Consider the following 24,205-nt stretch of genomic DNA (forward strand, 5'->3'; position numbering starts at 1 on the left):
ATTAACACAAACTATATAATAACTAAAATGAACTTACCTGTATTTAGAATTTTGCACTTCATTGTGTTATGTTTTAGGATTAACGGAAATGTCTGTAAAATTACTGGATAATTTCCTTGCAGAAAAATTACACTCACGTTTAAAAATTTTTTTTTTTTACAGTGATTCAGTAATTCTCACAATGTTACAATATATCTCGCAATGTGACTTTAAACTCTAGCAGTTTTTCAACTGTGGCAGTTACAACTGTATTTTCTCATAATTGTGACTTCATATCTTTCAATTATGGCATTATATTTAGCAAATGCCTGCAAAGTGACTTGTTTCCATAGCCGTGGGAACATATTTTATCTGGGGGCGGGGCTTGATGTTGCAGGGCGGGGCCATGGTTGGGGATTTTTGACAAAATCCTAACATTAAACAGCCCAAACTCAAAACAAAAATTAACATACAAATGAAGACAGAGTTATATGCGAACCAATATATATTTGTGCTTTTGTGATTTTAGTTCAAGAATTTTTTCTTTAATATTTCTATTATTTAAGGGGATTTCACTAAATATTATCAACGCTGATAAGCAAAAGTTTCGGTCAGTGCACTTTCGGCGAATTCTCTCAGAAACAACAAAGTGTAGATGTACATGCAATGTAAATAAGAGACTAATTCATCATACACTGCAGACAACATCACTGATTATAACTTATAGCTTTTTTAGAGTGCTTAAGTTACACTCACGCTAGACTGAATTCAGTGATATTCTTTGATAATGTCAAGTGGTTTGAGCACGTTTGACCAGAGACTAGAGCGCAATTAAATAGCTGTGCTTATGTGATTGCCGGAGGCCGTCTTGAGAAACGAGAAAATGGCTCATAAAAAGGACGAGGACTTGAATGGTTTTTACAAGTTGGAATGTAAAATTACGGTAGTATCATTTCACATGAAATTCTGTGAGTGTGAGGGGGAGAAGTAGGGACGCAAGGCGCGCAAGTGAAATACAACCGCACTAGGCTATATTTCTGGTCAGTTTAATAAATAATTAATCACAAAACTATCACAAAAATTAAGTATCTTGGGGATGATCGAGGGGCACAAGGAAAATGTCAGACCCGGCCCTGCTGCAGCACCCTCAGCACCCCTAGTTCCCACGGCCATGCTTGTTTCTCATTTTAAGGTGAGACACCACAGATGAATAGCGGACAAAAAGGAACTTATAGATATCACCATCCTTCCTATTTGTTTTGTTACATTTATGAATTGCACACATTTTTTGTATTAAAAGTTTTCATTATGTTTGAATATGCAAATGATGTATTAGATATGCACTATTTTTTTTATACATTTTCAAAACAGAAATCAGAACATTGGATAAAGCAAGTTCAAAAGCCTTTTTTCATTTTGTTGACATATAAGATGTCTAATAGAGGGGAATTTGCCATTTCGTTTTATGTTTTTTAGGAATAAAATGTCATATAAAATCAGGCAAATGATATTTGAACAGATGCAAACAGATAAAGTGCGATAAAATGAACACTTAAAAGTATACTTTGGATGTTTTCTATCCACAAGTGAAGAGCCAAATAGTCTAAACAAATGCATGAAAAAAAAAAGTTTTTCTTTTCCTGTTGTGTCTTGCCTTAAGCTTAATTAAATACAATTGTCTTTTTATTTTCATTCTCTCCGCATCATTCTGTCTTAATAAGCAAAAATAAAAAACCTCAAGGAAACTTGGGCTGTGAAAATAAAACATGCTGTTACAATACAAGCTACTGAAAAGACTGTAAATCTCCGCAGCCTTGTTTTCATTCACATGAAATTACATATGGCATCTACTCTGACTAAGATCTATTGCTCCGCGTATACAAAAGAATAATGAAATTAGTGGACTTCAGTGAAAAAATCTTCCCAGATGGCCAAACAGTAAACATTACTAACAAGTCCCCTTGTTGAGATTATAACCCATCTTGTGTTTGATCAGTGTTCGGACTGCAGTACTATTACAAAATGAAACGAATCTCAGCTCGTTCGTGCTTCAGATTCACTGCACCGTCACTCCTGGTTTCATCAGCGTGATTTCATAGGATGGAGGCAAGGGCCCTGCTGCTAATTACACTGAGTGCTTTGTTGTGCGATCTGCAGTTCTGCTCTCTCACTGGTCTTGACGTTCACATCAATAGCAGTTTGAGAATGATGGATTTTCATTGCCTGCAACATAAGCTGCCTCTTGATTAGAAATTCTGCATGTCTTGTGGTCACGAGATGCATGTGGAAGGTCAGACGTAGGAAGCGTAATACAGTTGAATCTGGGATGCAAAGTCCGTTTGTGACTCGGTGCTACTTGCTCAGAAGGAATCAGTGGTATCCTCCGACATGTCAGAGCTATAATACTCACAGGCATGCAGTCATAATGAGTAATCCTGCATTAGTAAGATGATGTCCTAGTTAGTATAGTGGAAGATTCCCTTTGAGACATTTCCCATGACTTATACAGTGGCAGATAAAAATGTTTGCTTCATCATTTCGCCATTTCGCCAAAAAGCGTGGTGTTTAGTGGCAAACAAATGCATCTTAAAGGGTTAGTTCAGCCCAAAATGAAAATGCTGTAATTAATTACTCATGTCGTTCCAAAACCGTAAGACCTTCGTTCATCTTCAGAACACAATTTCAGATATTTTTGATGGAATCTTAGAGCTGTAAGTAAATTTAACTCAAAGGGAATCATTTAAGATTTTAAAGGGAACTCCACCAATAATATGTAAGGGAATTTGGACAGAATCACTGTTTTACGGCTGATCACTGAGACGGCCAGCGATTCAGTGAACGAGCCGTATGACATATCACAAAACTATCACAAAAATTAAGTATCTTGGGGATGATCGAGGGGCACAAGGAAAATGTCAGACCCGGCCCTGCTGCAGCACCCTCAGCACCCCTAGTTCCCACGGCCATGCTTGTTTCTCATTTTAAGGTGAGACACCACAGATGAATAGCGGACAAAAAGGAACTTATAGATATCACCATCCTTCCTATTTGTTTTGTTACATTTATGAATTGCACACATTTTTTTGTATTAAAAGTTTTCATTATGTTTGAATATGCAAATGATGTATTAGATATGCACTATTTTTTTTATACATTTTCAAAACAGAAATCAGAACATTGGATAAAGCCAAGTTCAAAAGCCTTTTTTCATTTTGTTGACATATAAGATGTCTAATAGAGGGGAATTTGCCATTTCGTTTTATGTTTTTAGGAATAAAATGTCATATAAAATCAGGCAAATGATATTTGAACAGATGCAAACAGATAAAGTGCGATAAAATGAGCACTTAAAAGTATACTTTGGATGTTTTCTATCCACAAGTGAAGAGCCAAATAGTCTAAACAAATGCATGAAAAAAAAAAGTTTTTCTTTTCCTGTTGTGTCTTGCCTTAAGCTTAATTAAATACAATTATCTTTTTATTTTCATTCTCTCCGCATCATTCTGTCTTAATAAGCAAAAATAAAAAACCTCAAGGAAACTTGGGCTGTGAAAATAAAACATGCTGTTACAATACAAGCTACTGAAAAGACTGTAAATCTCCGCAGCCTTGTTTTCATTCACATGAAATTACATATGGCATCTACTCTGACTAAGATCTATTGCTCCGCGTATACAAAAGAATAATGAAATTAGTGGACTTCAGTGAAAAAATCTTCCCAGATGGCCAAACAGTAAACATTACTAACAAGTCCCCTTGTTGAGATTATAACCCATCTTGTGTTTGATCAGTGTTCGGACTGCAGTACTATTACAACATGAAACGAATCTCAGCTCGGTCGTGCTTCAGATTCACTGCACCGTCACTCCTGGTTTCATCAGCGTGATTTCATAGGATGGAGGCAAGGGCCCTGCTGCTAATTACACTGAGTGCTTTGTTGTGCGATCTGCAGTTCTGCTCTCTCACTGGTCTTGACGTTCACATCAATAGCAGTTTGAGAATGATGGATTTTCATTGCCTGCAACATAAGCTGCCTCTTGATTAGAAATTCTGCATGTCTTGTGGTCACGAGATGCATGTGGAAGGTCAGACGTAGGAAGCGTAATACAGTTGAATCTGGGATGCAAAGTCCGTTTGTGACTCGGTGCTACTTGCTCAGAAGGAATCAGTGGTATCCTCCGACATGTCAGAGCTATAATACTCACAGGCATGCAGTCATAATGAGTAATCCTGCATTAGTAAGATGATGTCCTAGTTAGTAAATTTTTTTTTTACAGTGATTCAGTAATTCTCACAATGTTACAATATATCTCGCAATGTGACTTTAAACTCTAGCAGTTTTTCAACTGTGGCAGTTACAACTTTATTTTCTCATAATTGTGACTTCATATCTTTCAATTATGGCATTATATTTAGCAAATGCCTGCAAAGTGACTTGTTTCCATAGCCGTGGGAACATATTTTATCTGGGGGCGGGGCTTGATGTTGCAGGGCGGGGCCATGGTTGGGGATTTTTGACAAAATCCTAACATTAAACAGCCCAAACTCAAAACAAAAATTAACATACAAATGAAGACAGAGTTATATGCGAACCAATATATATTTGTGCTTTTGTGATTTTAGTTCAAGAATTTTTTCTTTAATATTTCTATTATTTAAGGGGATTTCACTAAATATTATCAACGCTGATAAGCAAAAGTTTCGGTCAGTGCACTTTCGGCGAATTCTCTCAGAAACAACAAAGTGTAGATGTACATGCGATGTAAATAAGAGACTAATTCATCATACACTGCAGACAACATCACTGATTATAACTTATAGCTTTTTTAGAGTGCTTAAGTTACACTCACGCTAAACTGAATTCAGTGATATTCTTTGATAATGTCAAGTGGTTTGAACACGTTTGACCAGAGACTAGAGCGCAATTAAAGAGCTGTGCTTATGTGATTGCCGGAGGCCGTCTTGAGAAACGAGAAAATGGCTCATAAAAAGGACGAGGACTTGAATGGTTTTTACAAGTTGGAATGTAAAATTACGGTAGTATCATTTCACATGAAATTCTGTGAGTGTGAGGGGGAGAAGTAGGGACGCAAGGCGCGCAAGTGAAATACAACCGCACTAGGCTATATTTCTGGTCAGTTTAATAAATAATTAATCACAAAACTATCACAAAAATTAAGTATCTTGGGGATGATCGAGGGGCACAAGGAAAATGTCAGACCCGGCCCTGCTGCAGCACCCTCAGCACCCCTAGTTCCCACGGCCATGCTTGTTTCTCATTTTAAGGTGAGACACCACAGATGAATAGCGGACAAAAAGGAACTTATAGATATCACCATCCTTCCTATTTGTTTTGTTACATTTATGAATTGCACACATTTTTTGTATTAAAAGTTTTCATTATGTTTGAATATGCAAATGATGTATTAGATATGCACTATTTTTTTTATACATTTTCAAAACAGAAATCAGAACATTGGATAAAGCAAGTTCAAAAGCCTTTTTTCATTTTGTTGACATATAAGATGTCTAATAGAGGGGAATTTGCCATTTCGTTTTATGTTTTTTAGGAATAAAATGTCATATAAAATCAGGCAAATGATATTTGAACAGATGCAAACAGATAAAGTGCGATAAAATGAACACTTAAAAGTATACTTTGGATGTTTTCTATCCACAAGTGAAGAGCCAAATAGTCTAAACAAATGCATGAAAAAAAAAAGTTTTTCTTTTCCTGTTGTGTCTTGCCTTAAGCTTAATTAAATACAATTGTCTTTTTATTTTCATTCTCTCCGCATCATTCTGTCTTAATAAGCAAAAATAAAAAACCTCAAGGAAACTTGGGCTGTGAAAATAAAACATGCTGTTACAATACAAGCTACTGAAAAGACTGTAAATCTCCGCAGCCTTGTTTTCATTCACATGAAATTACATATGGCATCTACTCTGACTAAGATCTATTGCTCCGCGTATACAAAAGAATAATGAAATTAGTGGACTTCAGTGAAAAAATCTTCCCAGATGGCCAAACAGTAAACATTACTAACAAGTCCCCTTGTTGAGATTATAACCCATCTTGTGTTTGATCAGTGTTCGGACTGCAGTACTATTACAAAATGAAACGAATCTCAGCTCGTTCGTGCTTCAGATTCACTGCACCGTCACTCCTGGTTTCATCAGCGTGATTTCATAGGATGGAGGCAAGGGCCCTGCTGCTAATTACACTGAGTGCTTTGTTGTGCGATCTGCAGTTCTGCTCTCTCACTGGTCTTGACGTTCACATCAATAGCAGTTTGAGAATGATGAATTTTCATTGCCTGCAACATAAGCTGCCTCTTGATTAGAAATTCTGCATGTCTTGTGGTCACGAGATGCATGTGGAAGGTCAGACGTAGGAAGCGTAATACAGTTGAATCTGGGATGCAAAGTCCGTTTGTGACTCGGTGCTACTTGCTCAGAAGGAATCAGTGGTATCCTCCGACATGTCAGAGCTATAATACTCACAGGCATGCAGTCATAATGAGTAATCCTGCATTAGTAAGATGATGTCCTAGTTAGTATAGTGGAAGATTCCCTTTGAGACATTTCCCATGACTTATACAGTGGCAGATAAAAATGTTTGCTTCATCATTTCGCCATTTCGCCAAAAAGCGTGGTGTTTAGTGGCAAACAAATGCATCTTAAAGGGTTAGTTCAGCCCAAAATGAAAATGCTGTAATTAATTACTCATGTCGTTCCAAAACCGTAAGACCTTCGTTCATCTTCAGAACACAATTTCAGATATTTTTGATGGAATCTTAGAGCTGTAAGTAAATTTAACTCAAAGGGAATCATTTAAGATTTTAAAGGGAACTCCACCAATAATATGTAAGGGAATTTGGACAGAATCACTGTTTTACGGCTGATCACTGAGACGGCCAGCGATTCAGTGAACGAGCCGTATGACATCAATTCTGCAATGGATATTTATATCCAAAATATAGTGAAAATACTATTAATTAGTACGGTAACAAGGTTGGCAGTTTAAGACATTAACTTGTGGTTTGTAATAGTAAAGTTTGACGAGACCAGGTGGCGTTTCTACTCATGGTTTTGGAGGAGATGGCGTGTAAGCCAGAGCACGCTCAAAAGCGCTAAGAAGCGCTGGCTAAAAAGCATATAACTAAAAAGCATGACTAGAAGCGAAAAGCTAAAAGCTAGACGCAAAAAGCAAAGTTTGATGGTGTCCTGAGTATTTAAACCAGGCTGTTTAACACACCCCAAATGGTCTTTTGCACAATTAGATGTCATGTTTGCTCGGGGTGTTGTATATTTCAGAATCAGAATCAGAATCAGAATCAGAATCAGAATCCTAAGTGGGGAGAAAAGTCAATCCGAAGAGCTTGTGATCACTATCACATGTTTCCATGTGATGGTCACGCTATGCATCTCTTTTGACCATTATTCTTGATAACTTGCCCCCAAAATTGACAATCTCCTTGGAATTGTCAATAAGTGTTCTTTTGTTTTAATGTTGAAAGCTGTTCTGTGAAAGAGTTGGTTAGGCTTGCTTCAGACTGGCTAGGGTCTGATTTATGACATCCTGTTGTCTTGGGTCTCTGTGGAATTTGGACTCCTCGTTTCAACCATGTTTTGACCAAATCTTAGATTGTCTGATTCGGTCTGATATCCTACAGAGCTCTCTGACCCTCCCATAGAAAGCAACGCAACTGTAATGGTCCCAGGTCCAGAAATGTGGTAAGGTCATGGGTAAAACAGTCCATGTGACATCAGTGGCTCAACTTCAATTTTGCGAAGCTACGAGAATACTTTTTGTGTGCAAAGAAAACAAAAATAACGACTTTATTCAACAATTCTTCTCCTCCGACTTACTGTCTTCCGCCATTTTGGAGAGAATCACAATGCATACGCACGCTTTACCTTAAGCGGAAACAACGCTGATTACGCCGATTATGTTCATGCGCGCTTAATTTGTGTTCTGAAGATGAACAAAGGTCTTGCGTATTTGGAATGACATGAGGGTGAGTAATTAATGACAGAATTTTCATTTTTGGGTGAACTAACGCTTGAACCTATTTTAGCATGCTAAATTTCTTAGGACATCAAATGAACAAGCTAAGCTCTACAGATTCTGTTTATATGACTCAAATACAATACCATTTAAAAGTTTGGTGTCTGTAAGATTTTATATGTTTTTGAAATTCTCTTATTTTCACCAAGGCTGCATTTATTTGATCAAAAATATCAAAAACAGTAATGCTGTGAAATATAAAATTGTAACTGTTTTCTATTGTAATCCATTTTTAAATGTAATTTATATTCCTGTTATCAAAGAGATTCAGATCAAAATCTGAATGTTCATAATCAGTCTTCAGGGTCACGTGATCCTTCAGAAATCAGTCTAATATGCCCATTTGCTGCTTAAGAAACAATATCACTGTTGAAAACAGTTGTGCTATTTAATATTTTTTGTGGAAAGAGTGTTAATTTGTTTTTTCAGGATTCTGATTAATTGAAAATTTGAAGGAACAGCATTTATTTGAAATATAAATATTTTGTAACAATGTAAAGTAAATATAAATGTCTTTACTGTCACATTTTGACCATGATCATTTAAAATTAATTTGTTTCTAAATAGGTAAATAAATAAATACGGTATAACAAATAATTTACTTAGAACCCTAAAATATAATCCAATCTAGCAATACACAGGGGTTTGTGAATGAATCAGTATTTTTGAATAAATGGATTGAGTGAATAATTCAGTGACTCTCTCAAAAACTCATTGTTTAGTTTCTGAATTGAGTCTGTGTTTTTGAACTAATTAGTTGATTCAATGGTTCATTCATAAATGACAATCAGCTGTCGCCACCTACTGGTGTAACTCTAAAATTAAAAAACAATAGAACCCCATCACTAATTCACAGACCGGAAAATCCCAATATCAGATCAACCAATCAAATTCGAGGACTGGAATTAACATGTAACTATAATATACAAAGTATTGTATTTAAAGAAATCAAATGATGGAGAAAAGCACTGTAACAGGCATATAAATAGATGGACTGTGCATTCACATGCACTTTTGACATTTCAAACAGCTGCGGAGCGATGCTGTACAGTCCTAGAAAAGCAAAGCAGATCATGCAAGTCTACTGCATTCTTCACCTCCTACTCCAGCACTCAGAACAGACCCAAAAGATGGAGAACTACGCCTTTCAAATTACATTCAGCACTAATTCTGCGTGCATGTTTGCCTGATTTGCATAATTCCTTTAGTGAATTGGGGATTAAATCAACACACACACAAAAAAAAAACACTAGTCATTTCGAGTAAATTCTCCCATGTATCTTTTATGAAGTTACATTTTTGGATGTATGACCACATTGTGAACTCATAAAAACCATGCTGATAGGTCTTGCTGTGCTGTATTGAGAACGGAAGGAGACAGAATGGGGGAGGAAAGAATGTGTTTCCTCACAAGACAGTGCTTCCAGGAAGAAGAAAAAAGGGAGGACGCTTCCTCAACACCGAGGTGTGTATTTTATGACTTCATTTGGTCTGGGACAGGCTTCAGTTGCAAGCCATATCCTGCCTCGCATCATGATGAATTGTGGTATACGGCAGGCCAAGATGAATGCAGTTCACCGAACAGCTTTTCTGGTGACCCTGTTATCGATACCAAGGACTCACTCCAAATTATTCAATATCTTTGCTGGCATTAGTTTGGTGGCCAAGGCTGTCGGAGTGAGAGACTGCAAATTCTGAGCACTAACTACAGAGATGTTGTAAATAAAGGTCTGAGGACATATTGGAGAGCGAGCTGCCCCCCTGCCCCCATTCCCCCGCCCGTCCCGATCGCTGCACTGCTGCATTCAATCTATGTAGGTCTGTACTGCAGCTAAATTTACATTCTATGTGCTGTGACTGTCACAGGCTCCTGCCTCCATTCAGGTTTATTGCCATCTGATTGTCTGCGGAACATGCTGCTGCACGAATATACTTCATTTGGAAACTTTTTTACTTGATGTCAATCTGTCAGCGTGTTCCCTATTCCCCAAATGCTCATTCTGGAAATACTGGCTGAGTCGGCCACATTCAGCTCACCCATTCTTCCAAGACTGTGGGGCGAATTCACTATTTGTGGTGAGGCCCAGGACTAATAAGACCTCATAACAATGTTTCTGCAACATTGTGAAAATACATATTTATCATGTTAAAATAGCCCAGATATATGTTGTGTATTAGGTGCCTAGGACAAAATGTTACTACCTCAACCTTTTCTCAACATGCATTTTTCTTCAATAATGTAAAAGTTTTTTCACTACATTTTTGTAATGTCTCAGTTAAAATAATTTTGAAAATTCACACAAATATTGCTGCTTGGTCTAGATTTACTGCTGTAGTAAAATATGATGTTTTTATACTGACGTTTTGAGTCTACTTAAAGGAATAGTTCATCCCAAAAATTACAATTTGAAGAACATTTTACTCACCCTCAGGCACATTCCATGACTTGCTCACCAAGAATCATCTGCAGAATGAGAGTCCAAACAGCTGATAAAAACCTCACAATAATCCACAAGTAATCCACACTACTCCAGTCCATCAATTAAGATATTGTGAAGCCAAAATCTGAGTGTTTGTAATAAATCCAATCAACCGGTTTTTAACTTTAACCATTGTTTTTCAACTAAAAATAAGTTCTCTATCCATAAAATTGGTTTCTCTAGTGAAAAAGTCTTCTGGTCTGAATCTGGAGAGAAATATGCACAGATCAAGCACTGTTTACAAGTGAAAAAAGTTCTAAACAAATATGTGGGTGGATTTTGATGTAAGAGGGCAACAGGAGATGAACATTTTCACTGCAAGAAGCATTATTATGGATTATGGACTTAGAAACAATGATTTAAAGTTAAAATGTCTTAATGATGGATCATTACTGTAATGTTTTTATCAGCTGTTTGGACTCTCATTCTGACGGCACCCATTCACTGCAGAAGTCCATCGGTGAGCAATTGTAGTAATGCTAAATTTCATATTTTTGGCTAAAATGTTACAAAATTGAAGTGTAATACTGTATATTTCTGGTAATTCTCATATGTAAACTACGTATCATCACACTTTTTTTTAAAATCACAAAACTGGCTTCTTGAACATTTTTAAAACGTTGCACTGCAGCCAAAATGTAATGTTGTAAAATATATATTTGTGTTAGTTGGACTGCTGGTAAACAGTATTTTATTTAAAAGAGATTGCATGCATTTTAGTCTACTTCATTCTCCACAACTGAACACTCAGAACCAGTTTGTAAGCTAGGGGAGTTGCGGCACGTAAATTGTATTTAGCACAGGGTTTTTTGGGGGGGAATATTTGCACAGTTAGATTATTTGCATAATTCCTTTAGTGTCCATCGGTGAGCAATTGTAGTAATGCTAAATTTCATATTTTTGGCTAAAATGTTACAAAATTGAAGTGTAATACTGTATATTTCTGGTAATTCTCATATGTAAACTACGTATCATCACACTTTTTTTTTTAAATCACAAAACTGGCTTCTTGAACATTTTTAAAACGTTGCACTGCAGCCAAAATGTAATGTTGTAAAATATATATTTGTGTTAGTTGGACTGCTGGTAAACAGTATTTTATTTAAAAGAGATTGCATGCATTTTAGTCTACTTCATTCTCCACAACTGAACACTCAGAACCAGTTTGTAAGCTAGGGGAGTTGCGGCACGTAAATTGTATTTAGCACAGGGTTTTTTGGGGGGGAATATTTGCACAGTTAGATTATTTGCATAATTCCTTTAGTGAATCAGATGCTTTAACAACACAGACAGTGCTTGCAAATAAGTGACAACTAATTTTTGGTGAACGTTGTGATTCATCTAGTTAATTATAGAAAATACCATGAGGCTCGTTGATTTTGCCCAAACGAGTGATATTACATTTTTTAAAGCAAAGCAAGCAAGCACTTTAGTGTCCTTCTTTTCCAAATGTAGGTTTGTTAGAACAGAACAAGCTTTTGTTCTTTTTTTTTTTTAAAGAAAGAAACTAAAAAATTGCTTTTACTTTTTCTATTTGGATCTTGTTTGGGAACAAAGAGCAGCCTCTAGAAAAGTCAACCTTCGTAAGACCTGCTCTTTTGTTTCTAAGGCTTTGATACCTGTAGTTACCAATGAATATACTTCTTGAATACTGATCAAACAAGCCTCGCAGAAACAGGTAAAACATACTTTAATCTTCCCACCTGCAGTTCTGATAACTACACACAGACATATGAAGATTGTTCGCTCATTTCAGGAATGTTTCAACCATTTGTTTTACACAATCTGAGCGTGTAGCAGCTTCAGTAGTCTTTGGTCACGCTTTGAACATTACATTGCCAGTTTAAGGCTGTCTGAACATAATATGGCAGATGTTCATGGACGGTCTGCTTGCTGAAGTGGGGGAGTGCCTGTCTGAGGACATACTGTGAGCATGAAATCATATGAAGCCTTGAGACAAACAGGCAAAACAGCATTTTGAATTATTTGCTTCAGAGACAGATTCCATGGATGTCAGTCAGGGGTTTTGCAGGTACTGCCTGGCCTTTCCTCTCGGCTCGCTTGTTGTTTTTCAGACTCACACTGGCATCTCACAGTGTCTACGGCTGAAGCTGTGATTTCCAAAATAATAGAGCAGGACTGACACTGAGCACTGTGGCAAATGCATTCATGTAGTGCAGCCCAATTAAATAATTCAGTGTCAAGTCAAGTCAAGTCACCTTTATTTATATAGCGCTTTGGACACTAGTTAGGTTAACAAACAATCAATATTGTTCAATGTTTACCTGAAAACCAATGGGTGTTAATAAAAGTCACGTGTTAACAAGTAACTTTCATTAGTAACTTGTGTAAGCAAGTTCATCTTGTCTACCTGGCTATTTTAAATCTGAATTTGATGGTAATTGTTGGAAACATTCTGAGAAGGAACAAAAAAAGAAGTAAAAACTCATTCAGAACTTATTCAGCAACTAGTCTGATTGGCCAAATATCTTTAACAATAAGTCCAGTTACCAAATCAATTTGACATTATACAACTACCTGGATGAACACAGACAAGCTTCCCAATTAATTTGAATCTGTTCAACATGTTCAACAGATCTTTAAAAACAAAGATCCAAAGATGAGTGAATGATGAATGACATCATTATGCTTTTATGGTACATGCATAGCTAATTAAGGTTAAAACATTGTCTACATAAAATATCTATAAATGCACAATATAGAGCAGATACAGTATAAGCCATAATGCCATTCAGTTTTCATCACAAGTCTGGCAGCCTGTTGATGTCCAGGAAATCGACAAACAGTTGTCTTTTGGACTAGATGCATCTGTTGGCTCACAACCAGACCACATGCCCTAAAGGTGCCTGCTAACTTAATTAGACTGCCACCTGGGACTGTGTAACTCACTTTATTTTTCAGTTAGATGTGGCATAATCAAATTCATCATGTGTATTTGTCATAAGAGTGGACCTCTCTCAAGCTAACAGCTCTCTACAATGTGTAAATAGTGAGTAAAATGCACAGCAATTTAGTGGGAGTTCGCAATCTGAGGGTGCAGAAATGATCAGCATTGAGAATTACCCATCTTTTCCAAAATGTCTGATTAAGGACTTTAATTAGTATGCAAATTAACTTGCTTTAGTGCTGACTTCAGTTGGGTGGCTAAAACCCTTTAAAATCAATAAAGTAAATTGGGACTGGGCTGCCATTAGATCTTGGCAATATCTAAATAGAACGAGAGTCTGTGTAATGAAAGGTGGAAAACACATTTATAAGGCATGGGAAGGTAATAATCAAATATTCATAGATCAGCCATTAAAGCTTAGATGTGTAAAAAACAGCAAGAGATAAGACTTTTAAATTAAATTAAAGTGAATTTTTTATTTTGATGAGAGAAAATATATTACAGAATACATTTGTGCATTTAATAAAACATTTTCAACCTGCCCAATTTCTCTCCATGTAGCCTTTAGTAAAAACAAATAAACATAAAATGATGTAAATATCTAAAGCCCAAAGTATACTTACGTTTTTATATTTATGCTAAGCTATACATATAGTGTATGTGAAGTAAATGTCATTATCAGCATAGTACACACACATGCAGTCCAATTTTTCATTTTTCTTTTTTTTTTCCAAATAGAAATAGATGAGCCAGAACAATAAAGCAACAACAATAAAGCCTTGCGTTAAGAGTTAAAGGGTTAAGAGACACCTGCAATTCTAGTTTAAATGAGTACAAAAACATTTTTATCGTACACAAGTTCTGAATACGGCAGACAAGGAAGAAACTTTCTAGTACGCATATGTCGAGGACCTTTAAAAGGCTACACTAAGTGTTTGCTTCAAAAATGATGTATACTTTTGGTTTAAAGAATTATGATCCAATGACAATCCTTAAGTGCATGAGAACAATTGAGTTTTTGGTTTTAAAATCTCAGGTGACTTCTGGCCAAATTACATTCCCTTCTCTTTTTTCTTGTCAATGCTTTTACTGTCCTATCACAATAAAAGACAAAAATCTAACTTAAAAAAATCTTAGGTAAGATATTTTTTAGGCTTAAATTACCTCAGGGCCCTTCATGAAGCAATTCAGCTCATTTACGTTTGGATCGAGCCAAAGAATAGCATCCCCTTCTGGCAATGACCTTCAAGGACGAAGAAAAAAATCATTTGGAATTTGTCCATAAAAACACACAGGTCAAGCCAAAAACATCAATAATCCTGCATGTTCATCCAAGTCTCCCTGCAGTCACTCATTTTATCCCTTAAAAATCATCTTAGGGAATGATCAAAATGACATACTTGAAAGTTTATTTCCTTGAATCAAAGGGTTCGTTTGCCAATATAATCTTTAGGAAATTACGTTTAAACTTATTTGGCTTGCTGTCCACTGATGAGGGGCTCGATGAAGCAGCTTTAACTCCAGCTCTCATATACCCCCACAGAGACTTAATATAGGATGATTACAAAGGGCAAGGAACCTAAGATCAAGGTGGAGATTGGGGAGGTGGAGGGATGCTGAAGACTGAAGAGAGTTAAGCAGCTGCTTATATACTCTGGCTGTTGATTGAAAGATTAGATGGGCTCGCGCCACCCTAACTCACGTTTAGGAACTTCATTAATTTCTTCATGCCTTAAAACAACTTGAATGGAACTCTACACCCTTACCTCATTTAATATATACAAAATTATGAACATGCATAGCCCCACCTCGACTCAAATGCACCAGCTTGGACTACCTGCTCCACTTTCACTTGGTTAACTGAAGTAGTAAATGCTGCACAACGACATTTATTATTTTTTTGCTTATGACAGGACAGTATAGATATGACAGGAAGTGAGTGGGAGAGAGAAACAGGAAAGGTCCACGAGGCGGGATTCAATCTCAGGACACCTGAAGCGCAGCTGCGCCATATGTCGGCACGCTGCCCACAAAGCTATCAGTGCCGACAGCAATACTGTGTTAATGCTAAAATGCTAATGTGGATGGAGACATTTCCAAATGTATCTAGATTAATGTAGATGTAGCCTTAAGCTGCAGTCACACTAGACTTTTCGATCCATTGACTTCCATTCATACGCATGCAAATGTGTCAGACCGGAAACGCAAGCCTGTGCGAATATATTTCGCTGCGTAGCAAAGTTCAAGCTTGGTGAACTCTGGCATGCGAATTCGCATGACGTGATACCGTGTGTCCAACGGCAGATCGATACATCACAGAATAACCTCTTATCGGAATTAAAAGAACATAAATTTAAAACTGCAGCGCTGCAGGAATGTGGAGTAGATTGTATGTTTTTACATTTTAGATATATTATAATTTGTTACGTGTTGAATTTAAGTTTTTAAAAAGAGACACTGCACAGCGTGACGTCATATCACGACCGTTGCAGTATGCGAACAATTTTGCATGCTTGCTCAAAGTCTAGTGTGACCGCGGCTTCAGACGGCAACCGTCTAAAAACCAACATTCTTAGGTAGAAACCATAGACTGTATAAAAACATGGACGTAGTGTCCGTGACTTCACCCGTAGGTTTCTGAAGAGCGGTTTTGAAGCTCAAAGTGGGCGGAGGCGGCCGTCGCCATCTTGGCAGCACGTCACCGCGCGTCACTCCCGGATAATCGAAAATGGGCAAAGAGGCGGGAGCTGGTTGCTGAAACCACGCCCACCTAGCTCGACGCTGGTGTCAGCAGCGGCAATCCACCTGTCACTCAAGTGGCCACTCCCTTAATTATGCAGAACTTTAAGGATTAATATAATTTAAACGGATGAGTTATAAAAAAATTCACCCCCTTCATTCAGAGTTGTCATGAAAGGCAAAATTAGCTATATATACCAAAATAATTTTTTGTACTACGCTGTAAACAGTTTTTTCTGCTGTAAAGTTGGGCATTTTAACAATGGGATTCTATGGGACTGACTCCCTTTTGGAGCCAGCCTCTAGCGGCCAGTCGATGAATTGCAATTTTAGTCACTTCCTTGTTGGCTTCATGAGAGAGACCGGAAGGTTGCTCCTTGGTAGAAACGCTTTGCTAATGATATGAAAAGCCCTGCCCCTTAAACTGACAGGATTGGCTGATAGTGTAAACAAGCTGTTTCAAACCACATTATTGAGACTGTCTTTGGTTCCCTGCAGTTTTAAAGAGAACATGCTCAGCAATGGTGTTGACTGATGAATCTGCACATGCTTTGTCTGAAAGCATATTAAAAACACCAGACAGACATGTAAACAACAATAAAAACCAGATTTTCTCCACAGGGGGTCTTTAAGCTCTGCATGGTGGCGTTCCTTGTAAGAAGAGCTTTCATATCAGGTCTTTTTCTGGACTCTCTGTGGTCTCATTTAGCCCTCTTTCACTCTTCCTACCACAATCCTTCACAACACAACCACTCCCTTCTCCCTTTACACACATGTACCTCTGCTCTCTCTCTCTCTCTTTCTCCATCCGTCACTCACATAAACACCCCACACATCCATAAACCCCAAATACAGCCACGCTCAAAACAGAAAGATGCACAATTGGCTTAGAGATTGAGCCAAATTCACACATTTCCGTCTGATTCAGAACGCCGCGGCTTATTAATCATTCCATCGATGGCAAGATTTTGCAGCACCTTTGCAGGTAATTAATCATTCTGTCAAAAGCCAGGCTTGTTATTCACTGCATGCGCACTTTAAAGGCATATCTACTGCAGGGATTGCTGGCTCAGACGCAGCACCGCACTGGCCGTGCACAATAGATACTGGCCAAAGCTCAGCGCTGGGTGTAATTATATACATTCAGAACGGTCTCAAGGGGAACGGCGCTGGATTTTGTGTGGCATGTGGGCTCGGAGGCCTCCGTACTCTGGCAGTGCATGAGGAATTACCCTCTCTGCCCAGCATGGCAGCCACAGATTCTGGTGGCGATGGAGGTCATGTCCTCATGCAGCAGTTTTGACAATGCGCCTGGAGTAAGTTGCTAATTCAGTCGCTCTGCTGGCCCATCTCTCTCCCTCCCTCCCTCTCTCACTGTCCCATCTCTTTTCTTCCCTTCTCTTTTCATCATTTTCTTTCTATCTCACATATATATACACGCACTTTAGGTTATGAAACCTTCAGCTGCACAATGCTTCTGCGTAATGCTCCTGCACAGGCTCCAGGAAGAGAGCGAAGCCAGCACACATTTTTAATTTGTCCTGGCATAAGTGTGAGGTTTCGGTGACAGCTTCATTCGGCAGCTGTCATTCCAGTGTATAGGACATGCAGACCAGGGTGTTGTCACATTGTAGGTCGTATTTGACTTGAAGAATGTCTCTCATTATGACTCTGGGCTAACTGAGGTGTTATTCCTCAGGGGGAATAGACCTGGAAACCTTTGGAATTGAAAGGAATTCCATTTTAATCCATGTTTTGAGAGCATTTGTCAGACACACACTTATACAGCATTTCAAAAACATTTTTCTATCCAGAAATAATGGAGAATAGTATATGGCAACTTATTTGATTTGTTCGTATAATAGAGTGATTTTGTACTGGCAATGTTAATAAATGCATATATTACACAATTTGATGGGGACCTAATGGTGCCCTTAATGTAACATGCACCTGTTTCTAGTTCCAGAGTGAATGAAGATCAAAAACTATAATTTGTTTTTATGAATATGGATTGAGCAACACAATTTGTGCGAAAAGAAAGAAGATTAAAGATTATCAACAGTCATATAAAATATATAAAGGCAAGACACATGCAGTTTTTTTAAAACTTTCTTTCTAAGAAAATTCAAAATCCAACTATCAGATAAATAAAACAATGTACCACGGTTTCCACTAAATAAATAAATAAAAGCAGAACTGTTTTCAACATTGATTACAATTAACAAATGCTTTCTGGGTAGCAAATCAGCAAATTAAATATGGCTGCTGAAAATTCATCTTTGCCTTTACAGAAATAAACTGCATTTTAAAATACATTAAAATAGTTATTTTAAACATTAAAATAATACATTAAAAGTTATTTTAAATTTTAACAATATTTGACAGTATTACTGTTTGTACTGTTTCACATTTATTTGACCAAAAACACACACATATATATACATACATTATATATATATTAAAATAACCCATTTTTAAATAAAAATTAAAAAATAAAATCATAAAACCAGTTTTAGATGATGCAACATTGTAAAAATGATTAATGACCTCAAATCGCCTATCATTGCATGTGATGACCTCATGAGTCCACAGTGAAAAACAGGTATTTAGGAAAGTAGACAAACCGCTGCTTTTACACAGATGGGGGTCAAATTAAGTGAAGGTTAAGTACTGGTTGTCCCTCCCAGAAGACCTGAACCGTTTGCTCTAGTTTCCATTGCTTTATTTTTCCTTTCACTGTAGCAGAGCTCGGCTTATCCTGGGCTCACTTGCTTTCCCGCAGTCATCGTCCAATCAGCACGCTTCACTGGAATGTTCACGAGTCAAAAGGTCAGAGCAGATCTGACATAAAGAGAAGATCTCTGCTGTAGACACCTTAGTGCAGCTCCATTTACTGGGACTAAGCGGCCTTGTTTAACCTTGCATACGAGCAATCGGGTGAAAAACAACGAGAACAGAGCTTAGCTTTAGTCTCCGAAGTGCTACAATCAAACAAGCTCAGTACAAGGTGCTAAATGTAGTACCTCTAATCCAGATGAAATTACTGTTTCTTCCTCAAACTCAGGCCAGGATAATGTATCATAATGCGATAGTGGCAGAATCCCTCTATCAGAGTTGGACAAAAGCGCTGATTTGTCTGCTCTGTGCCAGAATGGGAATTGCTTAAGATTTGAAGTTCACAGACCTTTGGATTTGTGGGATTTACACCTTGCTTTACATGTATAAATATGTGGGAATACAATGCTGAATGGGAGATTTAGGCCTCAAATGGAAAGTGAAAGTCTCGACAGGCATTCAGTCAGAAAAGAGTCAGCGTAGCAAACTCAGCAGACTAGATAAAGAAGAGAACCAGCATAGAAACATTCAGAGCTGTTTGGAGAAGGGATTACAGTTCGCTTCCATTCATCTGTGCATTAAAATCTGAAATTGGGCATCTATTGAGACATTTTTGATATGGACCCCTTAAATCTTTCCATTCCTCATTTGACTTCACTAACCAGCCTTGATTTGAGATCGCAAATTAAATATAAAATTTATTTTTTACTAACAGGTTACAGCACTCCATTATTTTCATTTTACAGTGGGTCATTCAAGCGTTACTAATGGCGCCGCTAATGGCTGCGCAGTGATTTGGTACAAAGTAGAGCTCACTTGATAATAGCTGGTGAAGTCTGGTCAAACGGTTGACATTTACAGTAACTGACATTTATTAAGGCGAGTTTCCCAGCATCTCAGGAGATACACCACATATGTCCTAACCAACTGTTTTGCTTTGTCTTCTTGACTTAGTGCAGGAATGTAGGTCTGAGTTCGCTTTTCATATCTCAAAGGAATGATTTCTACAGTTTAGTAGCATTTTTGTAGCCATTTTAAACATAAGAAACAGTCATTTAGTTTTACATGACAGTTTTTCAATCTCTCTGATCCTCAGATTTAAAGGGATAGTTCAACCAAAACAGCTGTGAACCCCATTGACTTTAATTGTTCCAAACACTGAGACATTTTTTCAAGATATATTATTTTGTGTTCCACAGAAGACGTGAATAAAACATGTCATGCATGTTTGGAACGACATGAGTGAGATTAAATTATGACAGAGTAGTTGTAGGCAATATAACCAATAATCTTATTTCACAATAGGAGTAATTTTATTTCATGATAACAATCATTCAGACATAATGCACAGACCCAATATTGATACACATTCACAATTTTCCCCAATTGTTTACGAGCACTTAAATGACATTTACGACATAATTTTTATGTGTCTGACCATTCAATCACAATAAGCCATGAAGAAAACTGAATTCATAATCACATGTTGTCTGAGAAATTGACTTTTGTTTGCGTGCATTGCAGTGCAAGCATTGCAATGAGTTATTTTCACGGCTGATTGCACTCAAAAACTCATGCACATACTGCACTTTATTTTCTCATTCATGCATGTTCTTTTATTGCTCTAATGTGCTGATAACTTTAAGCAGTCCTTCAAATATATTTACATATTGTGATATACACGACGTAACAAAATCTCTTTATTGCTCTAATGTGTTAACTTGTGCCATGAATATATTTATATTGTGATATACAGTACATGATATAGCAAAATCTTCATCGATACATGTTTATTACTTATTGATCTCAAAGAGGTGGTTGACTGTTTTTTTTCTAGGCTTGATTGTGTTTATGGGGTGCAGTCTAACATGTGTTAATGCTTAGTTAAAAAAAAAACGCATTATTTTTCACATAATTTACCTTTATTCCACACCACCCTGTCCCTTCTCTGAGAAACGGGCTGATCTTTTCCTGTGTTTTTGAAGCCCTGCCCTCAGAAATAGGCGATGGGCTCTGATTGGTTAGCTAGCCCAGTGTGTTGTGATTGGCTAAACCGCCTCTAGTGGTCTAACCGTCCCGCCCCTCATCTCTGGTTGTATCGTAAAGAACGTGTAACCCGGACTTACTTTTCTTCCAGGTTTTCAATTATTTTTGTATATAATTATTATAAATAGTTTGTGATATTATTAAAAGTTCATAGCTATATAATTGTTCATTTAAACTAAAGTAAATTGTAAATAAATAGTGAAAATTTAAAAAATAAGGAAAAGTTGGATATGACATAGTTGACCAATGAGATGCTGTTTAGGCTCTCTCTCTCTCTGATGAGTCAGCAGAATCAGGAAGCAACGGAGAAGATCACGAACTTGAGTTAAAGCTCCTAATTAAGGAAAAAATACGTTAAAAAACTTAAGTAAGATTCAATTCTTGTTGTAATTCAAGAAGGGAGATTTAAATTGCTGGCATCCAGTAATTATTTTCGTTCGGAAGGATTTTATTTTTGAGTTTTATACGGAAATACCGGATATGGTCAGGTTTTTTACGTGGATTGCTTTGGATGTTTCTTTGATGGCGAGCCACCCAGCTTGAATCTGAAGGAAGAAGAGGACAAAAGTTAGGAAGATTTACAAGAACTGAAACTTTCGCTTTTCTATTCAAGAGGAAAGGATTTCTGGATACACTGTGGGCAGTGAATTACTGTTACATCGTTGGAGTTGAGATAAGTGATTGAGAATCTGAACTTTATCTGAAATCAGAACGGTTTTGGACAGATTTGAACTGAACTGTGATCTAATTCCAAAAGAGGATTATTTAAGGAATATACATTTTTTGTACAGTGAATGTGGGTTGCATACCTGAAAATAAGAGTTTAACTAGCCCAGTGTGTTGTGATTGGCTAAACCGCCTCTAGTGGTCTAACCGTCCCGCCCCTCATCTCTGGTTGTATCGTAAAGAACGTGTAACCCGGACTTACTTTTCTTCCAGGTTTTCAATTATTTTTGTATATAATTATTATAAATAGTTTGTGATATTATTAAAAGTTCATAGCTATATAATTGTTCATTTAAACTAAAGTAAATTGTAAATAAATAGTGAAAATTTAAAAAATAAGGAAAAGTTGGATATGACATAGTTGACCAATGAGATGCTGTTTAGGCTCTCTCTCTCTCTGATGAGTCAGCAGAATCAGGAAGCAACGGAGAAGATCACGAACTTGAGTTAAAGCTCCTAATTAAGGAAAAAATACGTTAAAAAACTTAAGTAAGATTCAATTCTTGTTGTAATTCAAGAAGGGAGATTTAAATTGCTGGCATCCAGTAATTATTTTCGTTCGGAAGGATTTTATTTTTGAGTTTTATACGGAAATACCGGATATGGTCAGGTTTTTTACGTGGATTGCTTTGGATGTTTCTTTGATGGCGAGCCACCCAGCTTGAATCTGAAGGAAGAAGAGGACAAAAGTTAGGAAGATTTACAAGAACTGAAACTTTCGCTTTTCTATTCAAGAGGAAAGGATTTCTGGATACACTGTGGGCAGTGAATTACTGTTACATCGTTGGAGTTGAGATAAGTGATTGAGAATCTGAACTTTATCTGAAATCAGAACGGTTTTGGACAGATTTGAACTGAACTGTAATCTAATTCCAAAAGAGGATTCTTTAAGGAATATAAATTTTTTTGTACAGTGAATGTGGGTTGCATACCTGAAAATAAGAGTTTAATTCATTGTGTGGGTAACTAAGAGTATACCACTAAAGATTTAATTGAGTACTCAAAGCCAGTTTAATTTTCATTTCAATTTCATATTGAAATTTGGTGTTTATCTGTTAATTTACATCGTTTGTTTATTCTCTATATTATTTTCTTTAAAAAGGCCTATTGCATACATTTGGGGAAAAATTTAATTAAAAGTACTATACTAACCATAATACTTGTTTGTGAGTTTCCAGTGATTACCCATCTCTAGAGAGCCCCTCCTATATTTTCTGATTCGCAGTTAGTACATGGTGAATCCTAAAATACTTATCCTAAAAATACACTTAACTGAACAAAGCATGTACTCCGTGCTACACGATTAGTGGCGAGCCAGCCAGGAGATGGTTTTGCATTACTGGAAACTCTGTAAACAACCCAAGCAGTTGTAAATAGCCCAAGCAGACTGTTGACAAAATGAAAGAAATTGTTGGCAAAGGCATTAAAGTCCCTAATGTTGTTATAGTTAGTGAGGCAACTGGAACTGCAGAGGATGAAAAACGAATCGAGATTTTGCCGAAACATGGGTCCATATCTAATATAGTGAAGATCCAAGATCCTATATCTGAATTTCATCAGAACCTGATTGTTGAGTTTAGCAGTGGAAGTGCAATGCAGACCTTAGATCCAATGTTACCTTACACTTACAAGTTGACTGACAATCCTGAAATCACTTACGTAGTGAAGACCTTGTCCGATGTTTATACCAAACATTTAGGAGGGGATGCCACTAGGTCTTACCTCAAAGGGTTGAGGGAGATAGCAAAGCTAAGTGGTGTTAACTTTGAGACAATGCTTAGTGAAATGTTAACAGAGATGAGCTCAGCTGTTCTTCCTTCATGTGTTGAGACTGGTGCTGTAAATCAGACTCCTGAAAAACTCATTCAGGACCAACCTGAGATCAAAACTGTGACAAGTGAGACAAGTGAGCCACGTTCACTAGAGAAACAGCAGACACCGTCTGCTAACTTTTGTGTAAATGACCCAATTCTTACCTCTCCTACTGTACTGAACCCACCTGATATACAGAGATTAGTTGTTGAACATGTGGTGAGAACTGAAGTACGTACGTACACAAGCACTTTCAACAACTAGGCTCAGAGTTTTCTCTGGTAGGATTCCCAGGCCTGTAAATGAGATAGAGTATGACACATGGCGTACAAGTGTTGACTGTATCTTAAAAGATCCCACAATATCTAGTTTCCATGGGTCACGAAAGATTCTAGACAGTCTGCTACCCCCAGCTTCTGATATTGTAAAACACTTGGGTCCTGAAGCTACCCCATCCGAATACCTGCAGTTGCTTGATTCAACATTTGGCACTGTAGAAGATGGCGATGAACTTTTGGCTAAGTTCATGAATACTTTGCACAACGCAGGCGAAAAGCCTTCAGTTTATCTGTCCAGACTTCAAGCTGCTTTGACCATCGCTGTTAAGAG

General features: G+C 37.3%; 1 long non-coding RNA gene across 1 annotated transcript; it reads left to right on the top strand.

Annotated features, from left to right (window-relative positions):
* Positions 1 to 4,951: 4,951 nt before the first annotated feature.
* LOC107598368 (uncharacterized) lies at positions 4,952 to 23,577 on the top strand. Its single transcript, XR_001610555.1, has 3 exons — positions 4,952 to 5,019; positions 7,195 to 7,201; positions 23,566 to 23,577. It is a non-coding gene; the product is annotated as an uncharacterized lncRNA (long non-coding RNA).
* The last annotated feature ends 628 nt before the right edge of the window (positions 23,578 to 24,205 follow it).

Source organism: Sinocyclocheilus grahami, unplaced genomic scaffold, assembly GCF_001515645.1.
Source record: "Sinocyclocheilus grahami isolate Dianchi unplaced genomic scaffold, SAMN03320097.WGS_v1.1 scaffold250.1, whole genome shotgun sequence".
NCBI classification, from domain to species: Eukaryota; Metazoa; Chordata; class Actinopteri; order Cypriniformes; family Cyprinidae; genus Sinocyclocheilus; species Sinocyclocheilus grahami.